Source organism: Rattus rattus, chromosome 1 (genome assembly GCF_011064425.1).
Source record: "Rattus rattus isolate New Zealand chromosome 1, Rrattus_CSIRO_v1, whole genome shotgun sequence".
NCBI lineage: Eukaryota > Metazoa > Chordata > Mammalia > Rodentia > Muridae > Rattus > Rattus rattus.
Genome location: NC_046154.1, coordinates 206,540,346 through 206,563,524, shown reverse-complemented (window position 1 = coordinate 206,563,524; position 23,179 = coordinate 206,540,346).

Below are 23,179 nucleotides of genomic sequence, written 5' to 3'. Positions count from 1 at the left end.
CATGTATATCAAGTTTTCCAGTGTGGTGGAGTACAGATTTTTTGACTCTTTTGATTTTTTTTCTGTCTTCTTGAATCTCTGAATTTCTGTATTTGTTGTAATATTTTCTTTTTAATTGCTAATTTTATTAATTTAAGTTAGTTTTGTTCTTTTTGGTTAATTTGACCGATTTGTTAATTTTGCTGATTTTTATCAAACAATTTACTATTTTATTGATTATGTTAATTAATTATTGTTATATTGTTGCTGCTGTTTGTGTACTTTATTGATTTTAGTCCTGAGTTTTATTATTTCTGCCCAATTTGCCCATTTTTTTATTTTTTTGTTTGAGACAGGGTTTCTCTGTGTAGCTCTGGCTGTCTGGAACTTTCTCTGAAGACTAGGTTGGCCTTGAACTCAGAGATCTACCTGCCTCTGCCTCCTAAATGCTGGAATTCAAGGCAAGTATAATCTACCCTTTTGAGTGTTGTTTCTTCTTGTTTTTGTAGAGCAATGATTCTCAACCTATAGGTTGCAACCTCTTTGGGGATAGAACCACCTTTTTACAGGGGTCACCTAAGACCATTAAAAAACACAGATATTTACATTATAATTCATAGCAGCAACAAAATTACACTTGTGAAATATCAATGAAAATGATTTTATATTTGGGATCACCACAACATGAGGAAGAACTGTACTAGTCACTGCATTATCACAGTTGAGAACCACTGTTCACAAAATTTTAAGTGTCTTGTTAAGTTAATATGAGCTCTCTCCACTTTTCTTTAGGTGGGCACTTAGTGTTATAAACTTGCCTGTTAGAATTGGCTTTTTTGCATCTCATAGGTTTAAATATATTGTGTTTTCATGGTAAGTGGCTATTAGCCCAAATGCTTGAATTACCCTAGATGCCTAGAACAAATGAAACTCAAGACAGATGATCAAAATGTGAATGCTTCACTCCTTCTTTAAAAGGGGAACAAGAATACCCTTGGCAGGGAAGAGAAAGGCAAAGATTAAAACAGACACAGAAGGAACACCCATTCAGAGCCTGCCCCACATGTGGCCCATACATATACAACCATCCAATTAGACAAGATGGATGAAGCAAAGAAGTGTAGGCCGACAGGAGCCGGATGTAGATCGCTCCTGAGAGACACAGCCAGAATACAGCAAATACAGAGGCGAATGCCAGCAGCAAACCACTGAACTGAGAATAGGACCCCCATTGAAGGAATCAGAGAAAGAACTGGAAGAGCTTGAAGGGCTCGAGACCCTATATGTACAACAATGCCAAGCAACCAGAGCTTCCAGGGACTAAGCCACTACCTAAAGACTATACATGGACTGACCCTGGACTCTGACCTCATAGGTAGCAATGAATATCCTAGTAAGAGCACCAGTGGAAGGGGAAGCCCTGGGTCCTGCTAAGACTGAACCCCCAGTGAACTAGATTGTTGAGGGGAGGGCGGCAATGAGGGGAGGATGGGGAGGGGAACACCCATAAAGGAGGGGACGGGGAGGGATTAGGGGGATGTTTCCCTGGAAACCGGGAAAGGGAATAACACTCGAAATGTAAATAAGAAATACTCAAGTTAATAAAAAAAAAAAAAGTTTAGTATGTGCTTGGTCAAAGTAATTTGAAAATATTTTTGATTTTTATTAAAGATGGTGTACGACATAGAAAAAAATGTGTTTTATTTTCATTTAAAACTAAAAAGTTTCATTTTTTTCTTGATTTCTATCTTGACACAGTTTTCACTCAGTACTAAGTTGCTAAATGTCTGTGTGTTTGAAAACTTTCTACTATTTGTAGTGTTCTTTTTTTATACCCAGCTTTAATCCATGGAGGTCAGAGAGAACGAAGTATATTAGTTCAATTTTCAATTAAAGTCAACTACATCCAGAAGGATACAAGGAATAAAGAATCCCAGAACAGTTCATCAAAAGAGGAAAGAAAAGAAAAGCTGCAACAAAGGAACAGGAATAAATAAAAACATCTCAGTATTAACTCTCAATATTAAAGAATTCCTTTTATCCAGGTATATGGTCCATTTTAGAAAAAGTTCAATGGGCTACTGAGAAGAAAGAGAATTCTTTAGTGTTTGTAAAGAATGATCTGTAGATGTCTGTTAGGTCCATTTGACATAATCTTACTTAACTCCAGCATTTGTGTTTAGTTTTATTCTGGATGATTTGTATTGAAATCACTCACTATCACTGTGTTTGGGTTATTGTATTATTTTGTTGCCACGGTGTTGTCTTAGTCAGTGTTCTGTTGCTGTGAAGAGACGCTGTGACCATAGCAACTCTTATAAAAGAAAGCATTTAACTGGGGCTTGTTTACAGTCAGAGGTTTAGTCCATTATCCTTATGGCAAGGAGCCTGGAGACAAGAAGGCAGACATTCTACATCTGGATCTGAAGGTAGCAAAACTAGAGAAAGAGAGGCACTGGGAACCTTGGCTGGAACCTTGAAACATTAAAGCCTACCCCAGGTAACACACTTCCTCCAACAGGCAACATTTTACTCCAACAGTGTCACTCCAATAGTGCCATTCCCTAAGCATTCAAATATATGAGCCTATGGGGGTCATTCTTATTTAAACCACCACAGTGGTAGTTTTTAAAATTATTATTATTAAATTAAGTGCTTTGAGTTTGGTATATAAAATAAATGCTGATCTTCAACTCTGTTTCTTTATTGGAGAATTGAGACCATTACCATTGAGAATCCCATTATTACTGAGCAATTTTATTTTTAAATTAATTCCTGTTGTTTTGTTATAGTTGATTTTCTTCCTTTTCCCCCCCCTTTCTTCTTTCGATGAACTGTTCTGGGATTGTTTATTCCTTGTGTCCTCAAGGGGTGTAGTTGACTTTCTCTTCAGACTGAACTTTTCCTTCTGGTGTTTTCTTTTGTTTTTTTAATTGGATATTTTATGTATTTACATTTCAAATGTTATCCCCATTCATGGTTCTCCCCTTTCCCATCTCCCCTCCCTCTATGAGGATGCTTCCCCTCCCACCTCACTGCCCTTGCACTCCCCTACACTGGGGAATTGAGCCTTCATAGGACCAAGGGCTTCTCCTCCTACTGAGCCAGACAATGCCATCCTCTGCTGGAGCCATGGGTCCCTCCATGTGTACTCTTTGGTTGGTGGTTTAGTCTGGTATTTTCTATAGAGATGGATTGGTAGACATAAACTGTATTAATCATGAGATGTTTTTCTTTCTCCATCCATTGTGATTGATAATTTTTTGCTGTGTATAGACATCTGTTCTCTCAGAGCCCACAGGACTTCTACCAAGAAACTTCTGCCATTCAGAGTCTCCAGTGAAAAGTCAGCAGTTGTTCTACTGGGCTTACCTTTGGACTTAATATGGTACTTTTCCTTTGCAGCTTTCAGTATCCTTTGTTTATTTCTGTACATTTAGGGCTTTAATTATTATGTGCTTTTCTGGTCCTTTTTTTATGTTCTGTATGCCTCTTGCACCTTAAAAGAAATCTCTTTCATTAGATTAGGAAACTGTTTTATGATTTTGTTAAAAAAAAATATTTCCTGTGTCTTTGGCCTTGGTTCTTCTCCTTTCTACTATTTTTCCTACATCTATTATTTGCAAATTTCATCTTTTGATAGTGTCCCAGACTTTCTGGAAGTTTTGTACTTATTTTTCTGTTTATTTTATTTTTAATTTAACATTTCTTGACTATGATGTTCATGTCTTCTACCTATATTTAGTACCCAAAATACTCTCTTCTTTGTTGTTGGCAAAGCTTACCTCTGATTTTTTTCCCTTAGTTTTTCATCTGATTTTTATTTCAGTTTGACTTTTCTTTAGTGATTGTATTTCTTTGTTAAAGTTCTATTTTCATACCTTGAATTGTTTTCCTCAGTTCATTCAATACTTTGTGGTTTTAGTTTTAACTGAAACATTTATTCATATCTTCTTAAAGGTTCTTAAACATATTCATAATTGCTATTTTGAAGTTCTTATCTGTGCTTCAGCTAAATTTCAGAGCATATTGCATATTGCAAATCTGGACTCTGGAGGAGACATATTGTGTTGATTTTTCATGTTTGTGTTTTTCTTGCACTGGGCTGTAGGCATCTAGAATCATGAGGTTCTTGCCGTTTCTTCTTATGGCTATCTGATCTTGCCTTTGGTGGATGGTAATTCAGTTCTTTGGTTAATATTGAGTCAATCTGACAGGTTGTAAAGCAGCAGTGTTGGAGTCACTCTGGGTTTTAATGTTCAGACTCCAATTAGTCCTATATCTGATGGATGAAGCAAAGAAGTGCAGGCCAACAGGAACCGGATGTAGATCTCTCCTGAGAGACACAGTCAGAATACAGCAAATACATAGGCGAATGCCAGCAGCAAACCACTGAACCGAGATCAGGACCCCCATTGAAGGAATCAGAGAAAGGACTGAAAGAGCTTGAAGAGGCTTGAGACCCCATATGAACAACAATGCCAACCAACCAGAGCTTCCAGGGACTAAGCCACTACCCAAAGACTATATATGGACTGACCCTGGACTCTGACCTCATAGGTAGCAATGAATATCCTAGTAAGAGCACCAGTGGAAGGGGAAGCCCTGGGTCCTGCTAAGACTGAACCCCCAGTGAACATGATTGTTGGGGGGAGGGCGGTAATGGGGGAGGATGGGAGAGGGGTTAGGGGGATGTTGGCCTGGAAACCGGGAAAGGGAATAACAATCAAAATGTAAATAAGAAATACTCAAGTTAATAAAGAAAAAAAGAAGGAAAGAAACTTAGACTTTCTGTGAGACAAGAGTGGAATGCCTGGTATGCTGGGCTAAACCATATATGGTGCTTTAGGTCTTGTTAAAGGATTATTTATGTTAAAATCACTAGAAGCCAATTAAAGGTTTAAGCCATGTAAAATGGTCCGGCTTGCATTTTAGAAAAGTCATTCATGGCTAATACTGAGAAGAAAATAAGTGTGGCATGAAGCGATGTAGAAAGACTAGTTAGGAAGATAGGCTGGTTCACAGTGGACCACAGCCGATTGCAGAATTAGGAGATGGTAGAGCTAAGACCAAGTTTAAAAGCTCAATAATTTTTTGTCTGCACCAAGAAATGTCCACATGTCATGATGCTGGACCCACTATTGTCATTCCATAGGTAAGAGATTCACTCAAGTTCACACTACTAAGGACACACAAACCAGGGATTCGAACCCAGATAGTGTAACTCTCAGCTTCTATGTTGTACTACTGTGGAATAAGAGAGAAAAGGAAAGATGGATGATTCCTGGTGCTCTGAACAGAATATGAAAACCCCTAGCCAGAAAGTATGGCCAAGGATCCAAAGGATGCAAGGGAGATTGAGGCATCGCTCCCATCTAACTCCATATCTGGTCTTCTTTGCTTGGAGGATATCCCATCATCTTCTAACTCTAAACTCTATGATTTTTCTGGTTGTGAAAAACATAGGATGATTCAGAATTTCATCCTCTCAACAGTAAAACGGGGGTAACAACTCTCAACCAAATTATCCAGATGAAGAGACAACATGACCAAGGCAACTTATTAAAAAAATATTTAATGTGGAGGCTCCTTGTTCAAGAGACTTTGAGCCCATGATACTATGTTGCTGAACATGGCAGCAGGCAAACATGACTTAGAGCTCATATCTGATCTATAAGCATGAAGCGGGGAGAGAGAGAGAGAGAGAGAGAGAGAGAGAGAGAGAGAGAGAGAGAGAGAGAAGAAAACCAAGTATAATGGAATGAACTTTCAAAGCCTCAAAGCCCACCCCTCCCCAATGACACACCTCCTCCAACAATGCCATACCTTTTCCAGCAAGACTACATACACCTCCTAATCCTTCCTAAACAGTTCCGCCAACTTGGGACCAAGTACTCAAATATATGAGCCTATGGAGTCATTCTCATTCAAACCTCAACAGTGTTTGTTTATGTGACCTGAGTTCACCTTTTCTGCAAGCTCCTTCATTCTGTGAGCCACCTTCATCCCCTGAACTCAGCCACATTGTTCCCTCCTATGGTACACCATGTACCTCTATAAACCATAAGCTATCACCTCCATTAAAGCACACCCTGCTCTTTGAATATTACCTTACCAGCATTGGCTGGATTTTGATATGAAACTGACTGTAGGCTCTTAAGATCTCCTATGTATTCTACCTAGTTATTCCTCTGGGTTCTCTATGAATTGTACCCAGTTATTCCTGGTGTATTTCTTATTTATTGTATTCTGTTATTTCTGGTAAAAATCTGACTATATAGCTCAAGCTGGCCTCAAACCCTCCCTCCTCTCTCCTTAACCTCCTTAAAACTTAGATTAGGGGCCTCTGTATCACCATGGTCAACTGCAGCTTTTCTTGAGACCTGAGGAAATTTAGCTTATGGACTCAGCTAGATCATCAGAAACCTCACTGGAGAGTTGAAGAATTAATACATTTTTATTCTCATCTCTTCCAACTTTCCCCCAATGGTTCTTGCCTGCTTCCTATTATTTTTAAAAATTGCTCATAAATATGAAATTTTATGGTATTATGAGAAATCACACTCAAAATATACAAGTAAGCCATATCCTTGATCTCATTGCTGAAATCAGGTGACTTAATTTCATCTTTCAAAGTTTCTTACAGTTGGAGAAGAAAGATTTTTGCTTAGAATTCTACAAGTTTGAACCAAAAGGTAAAGTGAGGGTAGGGTGTGAGAGTGAGAAATTATGAGGAAAGTTTCAGCTGACTTTTATTGATAATGGGGAAAATTACTTAAAGAAATAAGCTGCTTTCTCTCTGGTATTACTTCAAAAATGAGGTCCAACACCTTGCATTTTTGAGACTGAATCCCAGAAGCCATCAGTAAAATATGTGTATCATCTAAGAAAGTAAAAAATGCGAACTGAAAAGGCTAGTTCCCTTGTCTCCGTCTCAGAATCTGTTCTTTCCAACTTGAATTTGAGAAGAAACATTTACTAAGTCCAAGGCAGGAATATTTCACATTTCTTTTTGTTATTGTTATTTTGGGTTTTTTTTTAATTTTACTTTCACAGTTGCTTGATTAAATTTTAGGTAGTTATCCAGTAGGTGTACATAAAACCAATCAAGCAGCCTATCCTCTTCCCTGGAACATAAAACTAGATAAAGGCAATGAAAAAGTCCTCCTTGCTTCATTTCTCAACATGCTGCCTTCACATTAACAGATTTCCATGTGCTTTATCTGCTGGTAGCATTATAACATTTTCTTTTCCGTGCATTCAAGATTTAATAACTTCAAGAACAGCCAACATTGGGAGCTCAGCTCCATTTCGTGTATTTCTGGCCAATGGATAGCCTTCTTCAAAGAGATGCCAAATATGTGTGGCGTTGACTCAGTTGAAATAGAATAAGATGTTCATAAAAATAGCTTTCTATAAACTAGTCACCTGGGTCTTAGGAGTTCTAGGTGGGTAGCATGCTGCTCCTGGATTTAGACTAAGGTAGCTCTTTCTCCTTCCATATGGTCTGTTCTGAACATTTCCACAAAGTTAATGAGGGAAACAAAGGTAAACCTGGATTTCAGATAACCTCAGGAGATCCTCAACCTTATGTAGTCAATTATAACTTAGGTAGAGAGTTTGAGATGGATTTTTCTAGGGCTTACTAAGTAAATCTTTAATAGTTCAATAAATATCTGCTGAGAAGCCCGAGGTCTGCAGTTCCTTCCAGCCAGAACTTCCAGCAGAATGACAAAAGCCGATGTGTCCAGCCCAAAACAGCTAGTTGGTAGGTCCAAGGCACTGTAAAACATTGATGTGTTTCCTGGAATCTTTTGTGTTCCTATGGAAGATTTAAAAGATAGAGATATATTTATCTGGCCAAATCAGAATCTGGTTTAGGTTTTTCCAGAAGCCTCGAGTATAAGAGACCAGAACCTTTCCATCTTTCTGCTTCTCCATCCTCCCTGGCCTCAGTCTGCATATGTCCTATCTCATGATGCTGGTATAGCTGCGCCCCATGGGCCATTACATCAGAGGGGAACAAGAGAAGACAAAGGAAGAAATTCACACCAGCCTTGTTTGAAGGAATACTGTGGTTTCCTGTCCCTCATACTTTCTACTTGTATCTCATTGGAGAAAGTTCATCAAATGAGAATTTGAACACTAAGGGTTTTTTTAGTATCAGTGCATTTCAGATCCAAACAAAATTGGGATTTTATTGGTTTATTTTATTTTACAGAGAAAATAGATATGAAGTAAAAAAAAAAAAACACAGAGGTTGGCCTTCTGTGTGAAAATGGAAAAATATGTCATGAGAAATCAATCAATCAATCAGTCAGTCAGTCAGTCAGTCAGTCAATCGATCAATATCACAGTCTTTGCCCACAAGGATAGGAAAAGGATAAACTGAGGTTTGAAGTTAGGTCAGCTCCCAACTTGTTTTGATTACCAAATGACCTCAAGAACAACATAAATAATCCCCCCAATGCTGTCAGGAAGTGGGTGTTTTCCTGTGTAGAGTTATGCTACATTTGGAGAAACTTAGTGTCTTAGTTAGGGTTTTACAGCTGTGAACTAACACCATGACCAAGGCAACTCTTATAAAAGAGAACATTTAATTGGGGCTGGCTTACAGGTTCAGAGGTCCAGTCCAGTATCACCAAGGCAGGAACATGGAAGCATCCAGGCAGGCTTGGTACAGGAGGAGCTGAGAGTTCCACATCTTCATCTGAAGGCTGCTAGTGGAAGACTGACTTCCAGGCAGCTAGAGTGAGGGTTTTAAGCCCATGCTCACAGTAACACACCTCCCCTACCAAGGCCACACCTCCTACTAGTGCCACTCCCTGGGCCAACAATATACAAACCATCACACTGAGGCACACAGAGGTTCAGTTTTTAAGTAACAGAAGTTTCAAGTCAGTCACAGACTTTGAAGAGGAGAGCCCACAGAATTATTAGTCTGAACATGGTGTCATCATCACCAACAGAACAAAAGACTCAAAGCCATGAGTTACTTTCACAATCATCCTGCTTTAAATGAGGTGGCTGAGATGGGTGGGGTAAGGGAGTTCACACCCAATCAAGAGGATTTCAAGAGGACTGATATGGTAACTATACGTCATTTTTATTAGGTAGAATTCTCTAAAGAAACAGAGACAAGAGAAGGGGTGTGTGTGTGTGTATGTGTGTGTGTGTGTGTGTGTGTTATGTGTGTGCACACATGTGTGTAATAATAAAAGGAGACTGGTTTATACAGTAGGGACTGGATAATTCAACAGAAGCCATTTGCACACTGCAGAGGCTGAGAGCCCAGTATCTGTACAACCCATGAAACTTGATATTTCATCAATTCTGGTCTGGAGCTGAATACCAGGAAGTCCTGTGGAGAGCTGGAGCCACATTGTACATCCAAGGAAGCTGGATTCTGACGGCAGCAGGGACCTACTGCTGCAATCAGCAAATACAGATGCTTTCCCCTCAGACCTCGTTATATCTGAAGTTTGTACTGGAAGGAGCTGCCACTCAGGGGAAGACACTTCTCCCCCTCAGTTACACCTTCTTAGACCCACTCACAGGTAGTCTTTTTAATTAATCCCATATTCTGTCAAGTTGACAACCAAGTCTCACTGTCTTATTATCAAGCACCTAGAGTCTATATTTTGACTTCATATCTCTTCTGGATGTGCATTGTAAGCATCTTAAGCTGTTCTGAAGAAACCCTTCCTGTTTTGTGGCTTTTGCTGTGATGGTCTGAAGTAGAAAATTGTTGTTTCTTTGGAAGGTCAGGGATGTCAAAGAACATGTCTGTTTTGCTGAAACAGACAGGGATGATAGGACGTTTTGCTAAAACAAGCAAGTGAATGGACGCATGATGAAGGAGTCTAATAAAACACATACATTGGTTCACCTTAAATGTGTTGTTGAGTTCCATTTGTTGTGACTCCACAGAAAGAAACGCACCAAAAAACTTCTTGAGAGGTTCCTGTGGTTTCTTGCCACTTCCTCAGACTTGGGCTGATTGGCAGAGTGATGGCAGCTGATAGAGACATAGCAATTTGCTAAGACAGATTGACATGGTGAGGGAAGACACATGGTGAGGCAAGACCTGTGGTGGACATGTGATGTTTTGAGAGAGGATAAATAGGACTCAACAGACAGCGACAGCAGGCTTGAATAGCTAGCCTCATGTCTTAATCTTTACCAATCTTCACTTCATCGAGAGATTCATGGCAGAGAACTTCTTCTAGTGTTCCTTCTGGTCTTAATTCCTCCTGCTAACTCATGCTGGTTCGGCTGAGGCCTGGCTATTCCTGTTAGGTTGTGCCACCATGGCTGCTGTGACCTGACTATAGTGAACTGGACTGCTGGTACATCTGTGAATTGTTTGTGAGTAGATGGAACTGCCGCTGCTGACTCCTGTAAACTGAACTGCTGATTTCCTGACAAAGCAGATGGGATTTGCTCCAAAGAACAATTTCTAAACAGGTCCATCTCCCCATATCCTAATCAGCTTTCTTTCCCACTACCTCTGGTGGATGGTGGGCTGGAAGGGAGGTTAAAGCATTTAAGTACCGATATTAAATGTAGGATTTGAAAAATATAAAGACTGACAGCAGGCACATGAGTGGGAGGGTTCAAGGGTGCTAATGTTCAATGGTCCTTACAGAATTGTGCTGTATCAGAAATAATACAAGCTGAGTTGAGTCCAGTGGTCAATTTTTGCACTAAAGTGGCACCCAGATACAAAAGAACATCCCTAATGACAAGAGGATTATATTGAATATAAGGCATTATGGCAAATGTTTTACACCTGTCATCTCATCTGGTCCTCACCTGTCTTTGGGGAAGTTTTCCTGTAATCCTAAACTCAGGCCCAGTAAGATCAGTAACTCCTTGACCAAGCATACCCCTGGATAAAGGATGGGCCGAGCTGTGATAGGTGGTATATCATTGCATAATTATAGCTTGAAGCTCAAATGTCCCCCAAAGTCACATATTTTTAATGCTTGTTTTATGACCAAGCTGACAACACTGATTAGTGGAACTCTTCAGCCTAGCGAAGGTGGGTCTTAGTTGTCATAAGTTGATTGTTAAGAGGAGGCTATCAAAGATTTTAAGCTTACTTCTGGTTCCAATATGTGAGCATTCTCTCTCCTCCCTTTTCCTTTTTCTCCCCTAATTTCTTTCTCTGCTTCCTAGTCTTTCACAATGTAAGGAGTCTCCACAACATATTCCTGCTAGCGTGAACCCCATGATGTGCCCCTGGCAAAATGATCAGCACTTTCTGAAGCTATTGTCAATGGTTGGGGTCTAGACTAAGCATTTCCAAGTGTTGGTTCTTACTGAAAGACTAGAAAGTTAGTACCCATATAAGTTTTCAAAGGCAAACAGATAACTTTATTTTGGATAAATTAATAGTGAAGATTACAAAGGAGAATGCCAAAATTGACAGCAGGCACATGAGTGGGAGGGTTCAAGGGTGCTAATATTCAGGGCTTCCTTTTATACGGTTCTAAAAGAGTTGGTTAATTAATAAGAGGCATGGTGTGGGTGGTACCCTATTTTGATTGACAGGTTAGATGACATGTTCATTTTTACTATTGCATGTATTCATTCCTATACTGCATGTGATTATTCATGTGCATGCTCAGCTACACATAGATATTGAGGGTAAATAGAGAGTTCTCCATAAAACATTCCTAAGAGGACACAGAGGTCATATCAACCCTTCTATCCCTTATATACAGTGTGTTACAATACATTTGAATTGAAATTAAGTTCAATCATTACCAGGGGCAGAGAAATGTATAATATTGCTCAGAGATGGGGTACAAGCAGCTTTACGCAGATGAGGATCAGCAGAGTTCAGAGGTTGTGAGGTATGTTTGGGGTCAAATATGTGTACATAGTGTGAAGGAACAAGCTTTTCCATGTGAATAACAAGATGGGGAAATGCACAATCAAACCTAGAAGGGAGTTCCAGGGTACTAACTAAACTGTCTCCTATGCTTGCCTGCCTCAAAACCAGGAGACTAACACAGACTTTCTTCCCATAAGATGTTTCTGTCAAGTATTTTAGTAACAGTGATGGAAAAATAACTGATGCATATGGCCCTAGGGAATGGGGAGCCTGAGGGTAGCTGCTATGGAAACAAACAAAAACCCATTGCCTTACATGTACACCTCTCAAATGCAGTGCAAGGTGGGATTTTTAAAGGTAAGCTATCTTCTAATTTATATTTGTGCACCAAGCCTTACATTCTAACCTGCTGGAATATTTTTAGACTAGAAAGGTCAGTGCAATGTTAAAGATTAAGTAACTTTAGTTTTGTGTCAAATATCCACATCTAGCAGACAGAGGATACCTTTATAGAAGCTTAAACCACAGTGAAAGTTATGTTTCTCTTTCACTTCAGCATTTAAGTTGCTTTCTTACCATTGTTCACAAATAGAACACAGGGACCTGGCTTCTGAAAACCAGGAATCATGAAGGAAAATCCTAGTCATGCTGATACATGTGTGTTATCTCTGAACACAGAAAGTGGAGGCAGGGGGAGCTTGAGTTTCAGGCCAACCTGGGCTATATAGATAGATGCTAAGAAAAAGAAAACGCACATGCTTAGAAAAACAGGAAATTCATGACTTCAGAATCAATTTTCAAGTTGAAGGATTTAGCAGTTTCAAAGAGCATACCCTGAGAGAAATGTCCAAAGTTCAAAATGTCCTGGCTTCCTGGATAGAAGATCCATTGTCCTTTTCGAAAACACTCTTCAGAAACTCTAGGGCATCTGAAAGGATAGCAATGAGAAGAGAGCAATTGGAAGTCATCATTTGCTGAAAGCTGGTGCCTGACAGCAGGTGCATTTCCCATGTGAATGTACTATCACTCTAGCCAAGCATTTCCTGTGGCCCTGTTTTGTTAGTACTGCTTCTTGTTTTTCACCATTTTCAGGGAATTCTCCAAAATTCACAGCCAACTGTCACCACCATATTTTTCTCTCGGTCCTTGGTCACACTCCAATATATGGAAATCATTATTGCATAGTTGGGATACATGAAAAAAATGTAGTGGTAGCCAGATCCAGCTGAAAGAAAGCTGGTTTCTCAGAAGGACTGACACAGGTGAGACCACCATTTCTGCTCACATTCCTGGCCCAAGAGGAACCCATCCCCCTCAGGACTCAGGAATTGAAGAGCAGGCTGGGATGGGATCCTTTCAGTTTCAGGATGGACCTGGAGCTGACCCTGTGCCATGGATCTTTGTACCCAGATCCTGCTGGGATAAATCCAGGACAAAATGAGAAGATCAAAAACCTACGATTAATAGCTGTGGAAGAGAGTGAAGATTCCCAACCTAAAGGACCAGTAAATAACATCAACAAAATAATAGAAAACTTTCCTAACCTAAAGAAAGAGATACACATAAACATACAAGAACCCTATAGAACTTCAAATAGATTAGACCAGAAAAGAAATTCTTTCCTACTAAAATAGTACTCAAAGTCCTAGCCAGAGCAATTAGACAACAAAAGGAAGTCAGAGGGATACAAATTGGAAAAGAAGAAGTCAAAATATCACTATTTGCAGATGATAGGATAGTATACTTAAATGACCCCAAAAATTCCACCAAAGAACTGCTACAGCTGATAAACAACTTCAGCAAATTGGCTGAAATTAACATCAAATTAACTCAAATAAATCAGTAACCTTCTTCTACCCCAAAGATAAACAGGCTGAGAAAGAAATGAGGGAAACGACAGCCTTCACAATAGTCACAAATAATGTAAAATACCTCGGTGTAACTGTAACCAAGTAAGTGAAAGATCTGTATGACAAGAGCTTCAAGTAACTCTGAAGAAAGAAGTTGAAGAAGATCTCAGAAAATGGAATGACCTCCCATGCTCATGGAGTGGAAGGATTAATACTGTAAAAATGGCAATTTTGCCAAAAGCAATCTACAGATTCAATGCAATTCCCATCAAAATTCCCACTCAATTCTTTATAGAGATAGAAAGAGCAATTTGCAAATTCATTTGGAATAACAAAAAAACAGAATAGCAAAAACTATTCTCAACAATAACAGAACTTCTGGGGGAATCACCATCCCTCACAACAAGCAGTATTACAGAACAATAGTGATAAGAACTGTATGGTATTGGTACAGAGACAGGCAGGTAGATTAATGTAATAGAACTGAAGAAAAGGAAATGAATCCACATATGTATGGTCACTTGATCTTTGACAAAAGAGCTAAAACCATCCAATGGAAAAAAAGATAGCATTTTCCACAAATGGTGCTCTTTCAATTGACAGCCAGCATAATGAAGAATGCAAATTCATCCATTCTCATCACTTTACACAAAGCTCAAGTCCAAGTGGATCAAGGACCTCCACATAAAACCAAATAAACTCAAACTAACAGACGAAAAAGTAGGGAAGAGACTAGAACACATGGGCACAGGGGAAATTTTCCTGAACAGATCACGAATGGCTTATTCTCTAAGATCAAGAATCGAGAAATAGGACTTCATAAAATTGCAAAGGATACTGTCATGAGGATGAAAAAGCAACCAACAGATTGGGAAATGATCTTTACCAATCCTACATCCGATAGAGGACTAATATCCAATATATACAAAGAACTCAACAAGTTAAGACTCCAGAGAATCAAATAACCCTATTAAAAATGGGTACAGAGCTAAACAAAGAATTTTCAACTGAGGAATATTGAAAAGCTGAGAAGCACCTAAAGAAATGTTCAACATCCTTAGTCATCAGAGAAATGCCAATCAGAGCAACGCTGAGATTCCTTCACACCAGTCAGAATGGCTAAGATAAAAAAAGTCATGTGACAACAGATTCTGACGAAGATGTGGAGAAAGAAGAACACTCCTCCACTGTTGGTGGGATTGCAAGCTGGTACAACCTCTCTGGAAATCAGTCTTGTGGTTCCTCAGAAAATTTGGCATAGTACTACTCAAGGATCCAACTATACCACTCCTGGACATATACCCAAGAAATATTCCATCATATCACAAGGACACATGCTCCATTATGTTCATAGCAGCCTTATTTATAACACCCAGAAACTGGAAAGAACCCAGATGTCCCTCAACTGAGATACAGAAAATGTGGTCTATTTACACAATGGAGTACTACTCAGTTATTAAACACAATGACCCCATGAAATTCATAAGCAAATGGATGGAACTAGAAAATATACTGAGAAAGGTAACCCAAACACAAAAGAGACATATGTTATGCACTCACTGATAAATGGATATTAGCCCAAAAGCTCAGAGTACTGAAGATACAATCCACAAACCACATGAAACTCAAGAAGTAGAATGACCAAAGTTTGGATGCTTCAATCCTTCTAGGAAGGGGGAACAAAAATATTCACAAGAGTAAATACGAAGGCAAAGTTTGGAGCAGAGACTGATGGAAAGGCCCTCCAGAGCCTGCCTCACCTGGAGATCCAGCCCATACACAGCCACCAAACCCTGATAATATTGCTGATGCCAAAAAGTGCATGCTGACAGGAGCCTGACATAGATGTCGCCTGAGAGGTTCAACCAGAGTATGGGAAATACAGAGAAGAATGCTAGCAGCCAACCATTGAACTGAGAACTGGTCCCCAATGGAGGAGTTAGAGAAAGGATCGAAGGAGCTGAAGGGGTTTGCAACCACAAAAGAACAACAATACCAACCAACCTGACCTCCCAGGGACTAAACCACCATCCAAAGAGTACACATGGACAGACCCATGGCTCCAGCTGCATAGGTAGCAGAGGATGGCCTTGTTGGGCATCAATGGAAGGAGAAGCCCTTGGTCCTGCCAAAGCTGGATGCCCTAGTGTAGGGGAATGTCAGGGCAGGGAGATGGAAAGGGGTGGCTCATAGAAGCAGGAGGAGGGGAGATGGGATAGAGGAACTGGGAAAGGGGATAACATTTAAAATGTAAAATAAAAAATCCAATAAAATTTGTTTTTGAAAATTTCTAGTGTATTGTGATATTTCTAAGATAGGCCATACCTAAGATAAATTGGCAGCAATAGAATGTGTGTGTGTGTGTGTGTGTGTGTGTGTGTGTGTGTGTGTGTGTGTGTTTGAGAGCTGCACATTTTTATTTGGCAAGTTTAAAATCAAGGATTGATCCCTTTGTAGTTCTAGGACAGCAAACTGAAGCTTAACAGCTTAGGAAAGGAATATTCGTTTGATTGCCTAGAAGGAAAGTTGAAAGTCATGATGGGACATTTCCCCCATAATGAAAGAATTCAAATGCCTCCCACATTTGAGCATTTTCTCTACCTAGAATAAGTGACTCAGTCACAAGGTGAATGCATCTTGAATAAATGGGAAAAAGTCAGTGGTTCGGACTTGTCTTTCAGCAGAAGCAAATCCTAGAGAAAGCTTGGATTTCTTCAGGGACCCATGGGTCAAAAATTACCCATCTTCTGTCCTTCTGTAAACAAAATCCTTTTTATTAAAAGCAAAACATCCTAAAATATGGCGCATACTTATAATCCCAGCACTTAGATGGCTGAGGCAGGATTCACTGGGAATTTAAGGCCAGCCTGAGCCCTGTATATTAGGTTCAAAGACAGGCCTGGTAATTTCTATTGCATGAATGGTGAAGTCCAAACTCCTTGGAAGGAAGCCGAAGGTTTAATAAACATCTAATAACTGTTTATATTCAAGTCCCCATGGTTACATAGTAAAGAGCAAGGCTAAATGAGAGGTTATGCTCTGCAGAGCTACAGGCTTCAAAGCTATAGTCTAAGTGAAGGATTCTGTCATCATTACAAAAACTTAAATGCAATGATACATGTATCGATCTGTTTGGGCTCTTATTTTTTTAAAAAACGCCACAGTCCTGTAGCTTAAGCAACAGATACTTACTTCTAAGCCCAAGCCGAAGGTGCTGATAGACCTAGTACCTGGTGAGGGCTCTTTCACTGGCTTCCCAGTGACAGCTACTGTCTTGCAACTTCACTTGGCCTTTCCTCACTGGAGGGAAAGGATGAGGATCTGTATTTACTTTCTAGAAGCATCAAACCTATTATGAGACAACTGCCCTCAAGACAGCAACTAAAACTAGATCCTACTCCATACTACTGTGCAGGGAGCAGGACTTACACATATGAGTTTTCAGGGAGTGAAAATATAATGCCCAATTCACAAGAACCTCAGGAGACTTTGTGAAATCACAATGCTAATGCACGCACACAAAATCCTCTACTGCAAATCCAAACTTTGGACACAACCTTCCCTGCTCTGCAGGTTAGGGATGCAACTCCCCGGTCTAGGGATTTGGGGTTTATATATGGGAGATTGGGTAGGAGGTAAGGGAATGCTCTCCTTCAAAAACGATAATGTTTGTTCAGACAACAAGGCAGGAACATACATCTGGAAAAGGACCTTTTTGACCTGGGAAGAAATAACTCATTCCATTATCAGAGACTAGTGCATTTTTACAAGCCAGCCACAACTGTCTGGAAACACTTGGTTGTCTCTTTCCTACAGCTCAAGAGTTGGGGCCTTATTACTTCAAGGGCATTAATTTTCTGCCTCCTTCAAAGACAGGGGACATCTGCACCAAGGGTGGAGTGCTGGCTGTTTAACTTGGCCCTGGGACTAACACGGAAGGGAAGGGAGTGCTAGAGGCAGAGCTGAGGGCCTGCTGCCTTTGGTCTTGGTGACAAAGGGCTGAAGCAGAGATGAGCTGGCTCCCTGAGTGGGCTGTCTTTTGTCTCTTCAGAAACATCCACCCTGGAGATCAGCAGCCAGATGCCCACCCACACCTACAGCCTGCATGCCTCCCAGGAGGTCCTCAGTAATTAAAGGAATTCCTGAGACTCTCTCTGAAATACCCATGCCATCTGAGACAACCACAGCACCCAACTGACTGGGATCCACTTCCCCTAGCTCCACCCACACTCCCAAGCTCCACCTTTTCTGTTCACTTCCTACGAAGACTAGATCTGAGGCCAGATACCCTCCCACACACCACAGATTGTGTGCCTCCCAGGAGCTAAAACTATCCAATGGAAAAAGGACAGCATTTTCAACAAATGGTGCTGGTTGAACTGGAGGTCAGTATGTAGAAGAAAGCAAATTGACCCATTCTTACTTCCTTGTACAAAGCTCAAGTTCAAGTGGATCAAAGATCTCCATGTAAAACCAGATTCACTGAAACTAATAGAAGAGAAAGTGGGGAAGAGCCTCGAACACATAGGCATAGGGGAAATTTTCCTAAACAGAACACCAATGGCTTGTACTGTAAAATTAAGAATTGACAAATGGGACCTCATAAAATTGCAAAGCTTCTGTAAGGCAAAGGACACTGTCAATAAGACAAAATGGCAAACAACAGATTGGGAAAAGATCTTTACCAATCCTACAATCCCTACATCCCATAGAGGACCAAAATCCAATATATACAAAGAACTCAAGAAGTTAGGCGCCAAATAATCAAATAATCCTATTAAAAATGGGGTACCGAGCTAAAAAAAAGAACTCTCAACTGAGGAATACTGAATAGCTGAGAAGCACCTAAAGAAATGTTCAATATCCTTAGACATCAGGAAATGCAAATCAAAACAACCCTGAGATACCACCTCACACCAGTCAGAATGGCTAAGATCAAAAACTCAGGTGACAATAGATGCTGGCGAGGATGTGAAAACAGGAACACTCCTCCATTGTTGGTGGGATTGCAAGCTGGTACAACCTCTCTTGAAATTAGTCTAGAGGTTCCTCAGAAAATTGGACATTGCACTACCTGAGGACCCAGCTATACCACTCTTGGGCATATACCGAAAAGATGCTCCAACATACAACAAAGACACATGCTCTACTATGTTCATAGCAGCCTTGTTTATAATATCCAGAAACTGGAAAGAACCCAGATGTCCTTCAACAGAGGAATGGATACAGAAAATGTGGTCCATTTACACGATGGAGTAATACTCATTTATTAAAAACAATGACTACATGAAATTCTTAGGCAAATGGATGGAACTAGGAAATATCATCCTGAGTAAGGTCACCCAATCACAAAAGAGCACACATGGTACATGTGTTCTTACATACCATGGATACGTGGTACGTGGATATTAGCACAAAAGCTAGGAATACCTATGAAAAATTTCACAGACCATATGAAGCTCAAGAAGAAGGAAGACCAAAGCGTGGATACTTCATTCCTTCTTAGAAGGGAAAGCAAAATACTCATTGGAGGAAACACAGGGACAAAGAGTGGAGCAGGTACTGAAGAAAAAGTCATCCAGAGACTGCCCCACTGGGGATCCAACCCATATGCAGCTACCAAACCCAGTCACTATGCCAAGAAGTGCTTGCTGACAGGAGCCTGATATGGCTATCTCCTGAGAGGCTCTGCCAGAGCCCTACTGATACAAATGAGTATGCTTGCAGCTAACCATTGGGCTGAACAAGGGGACCCCAATGGAGGAGTAAGAGAAAAGACTGAGGAGTTAAAGGGGTTTGCAACCCCATAGGGAGAACAACAATATCAACCAACCAGACCCCACCAGAGCTCCCAAGGACTAAACCACCAAGCAATGAGTATAGAGGGACCCATGATTCCAGCCACATATGTAGAAAAGGATGGCATTTTCTAGCATCAATAAGAGGAAAAGCTTTTGGTCCTGTAAAGGCTCCTTCCTACATTATAGGGGAATACCTGGGTGTTGAGGTAGGAGTGGGTGGGTGGGAGTAGGAGTATCCTCATAAAAGCAAGGGAAGGGGGTATGGGAGAGGGGGGGAAAGGGATAACATTTGAAATGTAAATACATAAAATTTCCAAGAAAAATAAAATTAAAAAGAAAAGAAAGAAACTCTGAAGAAAGGCTCCTGAAAGGCACTTAAAACAGTTTAGAAGTTTTGATGATATGTTTATATAAGAAATCATGGTCAAATTTCTTTCTTTATTTCATCTACAGTATAGCATTATTTGTTCAATTTCAGAATTCTACTTATATATATCTCTTCAATGGACATTTATTTACCAATGCCTTCGTGCATGCTTAAGGTTATTTGGGGAATGAGTATCTGTAAAAGCAAGGGAATTTTTCCTTCTGAGTACTGACTTTGAGGAAGATAATTAGCATATTTTAATGATATAGCTACTAATTACTCAGTATTTTCTAATGCTTCAACTGGAATTTTGTTTTATCCTTCTTCATATATCTTCAAGAACTTTATTTGCATCTACTTACCAAAATATATTTTGTAGCAAAATAACCAGTAAAAAGATTTATGCATCTATTTAAAACAAAAGATAAGATCAAACCTAAGACTAGTAGGAATAGAAGAGCATGAAGAGTCCCAGCTCAAAAGGCCAGAAAACATCATCAACAAAATCATAGAAGAAAACTTCACTAACCTAAAGAAAGAGATGGCCACAAATGTTCTAGAAGCCTACAGAACACCAAATAGATTGGACCAGAAATGAAAATTCTCTCATCAAATAATCAAAACACTAAATGCATAGAACAAAGAAAGAATATTAAAAGCTGTAAAGGAAAAAGGCCAAATATACATAAAGGCAGACCTATCAGAATTACACCAGACTTCTCAAACAGAGATCTCATCCAGACACTAAGAGAACACAAATGCCAGCCCAGGCTGCTATATTAGCAAAACTCTCAATCATCATAGATAGAGAAACCAAGATATTCCATGAACAAAACAAATTTAAACAATATCTTTCCACTAATCTAGCCCTACAGGATACTGGGACTAAATGTCCAATACAAGGAAGGTAAGTACACCCAAGAAAACACAAGAAATTAAACATTTCACAACAAACCCAAAAGAAGAGAATCATACACACATAATACCACCTCAAGCAACAAAAATAACAGAAACAAACAACATCTGTCTTTAATATCTCTCAACATCAAATGTATTCAAACCCCAATAACAAGATACAAGATAACAGACTGAATATGTAAACAGGATCCAACATAAAAGAAATACACCTCAGTGACAAAGAGAGACACTACCTCAGAGAAAAGACTGGAAAAAAGTTTCCCAAGCAAATGGTCCCATGAAACAAGCTGGAGTTGCCATTCGGATATCCAACAAATTAGACTTTCAAACAAAAGTAATCAAATGAGATGGGGCTGGACACTTCACGAATCAAAGGAAAAATCCACCAAAATGAAGTCTCAATTTCGAACATCTATGCCTCAAATGCAATGGCATCCACATTCATAAAGAAATGTTACTAAAGCTCAAAACACACATTGAACTTCACACAATAATAGTAGGAGACTTCAACACTCCACTCTCACCAATGGTCAGGTCATTGAAACAGAAACTAAAAAGAGACATAGTGAAACTAATAGAAGTTATAAACCAAGTGGATTTAACAGATATCTACAGAACATTTCACCTCAAAACAAGAGAATATACCTTCTTCTTGGCATTTCATGGTACCTTCTCCAAAATTGACCATATAATTGGACATAAAACAAGTCTCAACAGATACAAGAAGATTGAAATAATCCCATGCATCCTATCAGATCACCATGTCCTAAGGCTGGTCTTCAATAACAACAAAAACAGCAGAAATCCCACATACTCATGAAAAATAAATAACTCTCTGCTCAATGATAACTTGGTCATGGAAGAAATAAAGAAATCAAAGACTTTCTAGAATTCAATGGAAATGAAGTCATATCATACCAAAACTTATGGGACACAATGAAAGCAGCATTAAGAGAAAAATTCGAAGCACTGAGTGCTTCATAAAGAAATTGGAGAAATCCCATACAAGCAAACTAACAGCATATCTGAAAGCTCTAGAACAGAAAGAAGCAAACACATCCAAGAGGAGTACACAGCAGGAAATAGTTAAACTTAGAGCTGAAATCAACCAGGTAGAAATAAAGAGAATGACACAAAGAAATAACAAAACCAAGAGCTGGGTGTTTGAGAAAATCAACAAGATAGATAAACTCCTAACCAAACTAAATAAGGGCTCAGGAGACAGTATCTAAATTAACATAATCAGAAATGAATAGGGAAACATAACAGAAACTGAGCAAATTCAAAAAATCATCAGAGCATACTACAGAAGCCTATACTCTATAAAACTGGAAAATCTAGATGAAATGGGTGCTTTTCTAGAAAGATACCATGTACCAAAGTTAAATCTATATCAAGTAAACTATCTAAATAGTCCAATAACCCCTAAGGAAATAGAAATAGTCATCAAAAATCTCCCAACCAAAGAGAGCCCAGGGTCAGATGGTTTTTGTACAGAGTTCTACCAGACCTTCAAAGAAGAGCTAATACCAATGCTCCTCAAACTATTCCCTGAAACCAAACCGGAAGGAGCACTACTTAATTCATTCTATGAAGCTTCAGTTACTCTGATTCTTAAACCACACAAAGACCCAACAAAGAAGGAGGCCTTCAGACCAATCTCACTTATGAATATTGATGCAAAAATACTTAATAAAATTCTCCCAAACTGAATCCAGGAACACATCAAAACCATCAGTCACCAGGATCAAATAATCTTCATTCCAGGGATGTTTCCATATATGAAAATTCATCAATGTAATACACTATATGAACAAACTGAAGGAAAAAAAACCGCATAATCATCTTATAAGATACTGAGAAAACTTTTGACAAAATACAACAGCTGTTCATGCCTTCATGTTAAAAGTCCTGAAGTAGTCAGGAATTCATGGCACATACCTAAACATAATATGAACAATATATAGCAAATCACCAGCCAACTTCAAATTAAATGGAAAGAAACTAGAAACAATCTCACTACAATCTGGAACAAGATTGCTCACTCTCTTTCTCTCTGTTCAATCTGGTACTCAAAGTTTGAGCCAGAGCAATTAGACAACAAAAGGAGATCAAGAGGATACAAATTCGAAAGGAAGAAGTCAAAGTATCACTATGTGCAGATGGTATGATAGCATACATAAGCGACTGCCAATATTCCACCAGAGAACTCCTACAGCTGAAAAACAACTTCAGCAAAGTGGCAGTATATAAAATTAACTCAAACAAATCAGTAGCCTTCCTTTATACAAATTGTAAACAGACTGAGAAAGAAATTAGCGAAACAACACCCGTCACAATAGCCACACATAGTATAAAATACCTTGGTGTAATTCTTACCAAGTAAGTGAAAAGCTCTGTATGACAAGAACTTCAAATCCCT